We start from the raw sequence: 2,193 nt of genomic DNA, 5'->3' as shown, positions 1-2,193 counted from the left end.
AAGAGAATACTTCTCAACGTTGATATGCAGCCGAAATCTCCAGTCCTTTATTTACTGGGGAGGGTGCTATTTTTGAACACTAACACCATGACTCTGGCTTTGCTGCCTATTATGAGAGTTCCATTTTCTACCTGGGCCCAGACACCTGATTATTACTTGATCATCACCTAGGTTATCTCCTCTTTGACCTCCATAACAACAAACCTTTATGAGGGTGGTTAGCATTTGGCTGTCTCTGGACCCTCTTTTTAGCCTACTACTCTTTTTCTATTACATGTAAGTGGCTTATCCTTCATGTCTGCTTCTCTCGCACGGACATCCAAGTAACTATCTCTCTGTTTTGCCCCTGGTGGAACAAACATGAAAATTCATGTTTGTGATCTGTATTTGTAAGTCAGAGAGTAGCTTTGTTACCATCAAATGCTATATTTTTATGATATTGACATTCTATAAACAGAATCATTCTTTGGAGCACAGATCAAAGAGAAAACAGAAAGCCACAACAGTTCCCAGTACTGTAATAACAAAACAAAATAAACAAGCAACACGTACATTGGGCGCTTCATATAGTAGGGTACCTGTTCAGTATCAATGTGACATCATGAGTACATTTTTGTTGTTTCTCTTTTGGTCATCAATTTTCTTACCTATAAAAAAGGAATTGCACTCATTGTTCTCAGGAGTCTTTCTGAACACAACTCACCTAAAGCCCCCTTTTAAAAACACCAAACTGTATATTAACAGCCAACCTTAAATGAGAAGATGGGCAGGAAAGCCGAGTGTGTAACTGTGGCTTGGAAGACGGGATAAGGAGCTGCCCCAAACTGTCCTGTGCTTCTTGTCTGTATCAGCTTCGGGTGAGTGCAGAAGAGACTGACTGTGAACACTCACATAGATGTTTTGACTACTTGGTGGTGAGCACACCTCTTTTAGGTAGGATAGGCTCTTTCTTTGAGTCACTGACCAGCCCTTGTTGCCTATAATCATCAGAGGAATGAGAATATTATCCACGGAAAAAGGGATTATTGTTTTTTCCCACGATCACAAAGACACTTGTAGGTAGTCTTTTAATTCCATTTTTCTCAACCCAAGAAGATATCACACTTGTAATCCCTGCCTGCAACACTGCTCAGATTGAATTGTCTTGAAAAGTGCCATCTAATTTTAGTAGCTAACCATGACTACTAGTGACACTGTATGTGATTAGCCCTTCACTGATGTTTTGCCATCCATTATCTCACTTTATTCTCAGAATAGCACACCAAGGCAGGTGCAAGAGATATGATCATTTAATTGATAAGGAAACTGAGACTCACAGAAGTAAAGGCACTTGTCTGAGTCACACAACTAAAATCCGGATTTTCTGACTCCAAATGGTGATTTTTCTTCACAATCTCAAATATGGAGATATTTTATATTCTTCCTGATGTCACAGTGCCATCTGTATTCAATAGCTATTGACCATATATTCTAAGTTCAGATATTATAGTCCATTACTTGCCTCTAATAGTACACGCAAAAGCAAGTATGTCATCCTGGCATTCTTCTTTATAATACAAAGTCGCTCAGGTGCATCTCTAATAAACGGGATGGTTTCTCGCGGTGGCTTTTGCTAGACTTTCCTAATACCATCCAGTCAGGGAAAAGGTACCCTGGGCAAGGAGTAAACCTGAACTTTCATTGGAAACAAGCCTAAATCTTTGTGCACGTCCGCTATTGATTCCTAATTATCGCCAGGAGATGGCGCTGTGCATTAGTAAACATCCGGCTTACAAAAGTTCACGGTTTCCGGGAAAGAATCACCGGGGAAATGGTAAATGAGACAAAAGTTTGTGAGAGAAAAAATATTGAACAGCTGATGCAGGACAAAGGCACATTTGTGGGTTTAGAAGATGGAGTATAAAATTGTGACTTAACTTTTTAATAAGGCATGTAAAACAATTATTTCGCTGTTAATTTTTAGAATATTGCTGGTGAGTCAAATCAAACAGAAATTGTTCTATTCAACGCAATGGATAAGTGCTCAGTAATACAGAGGAGTGTTTGCAGTCTGTTGACATCAGCCTAGCTCTAGAAATGTTAAATGATTATCCAGGTATTTCCCAACCCGAGAGTTCTTTCTTCTTTGTCCAAACTGCTTACTCCAAGCTGTTTCAGGTATGAAAGCAACCTTTGTCTCTTATGATCATCCTC

General features: G+C 39.4%; 1 pseudogene; it reads left to right on the top strand.

The window, feature by feature from the left end:
* Positions 1-1,810: 1,810 nt before the first annotated feature.
* LOC105525577 overlaps positions 1,811-2,193 on the top strand; it is a 19,892-nt pseudogene continuing 19,509 nt past the window's right edge.

This window comes from Colobus angolensis, unplaced genomic scaffold (genome assembly GCF_000951035.1).
Source record: "Colobus angolensis palliatus isolate OR3802 unplaced genomic scaffold, Cang.pa_1.0 Scaffold54, whole genome shotgun sequence".
In the NCBI taxonomy this organism is placed as follows: Eukaryota; Metazoa; Chordata; class Mammalia; order Primates; family Cercopithecidae; genus Colobus; species Colobus angolensis.
Note: the sequence above shows the minus strand (reverse complement) of the source record. Positions and strands in the feature narration are given on the sequence as shown.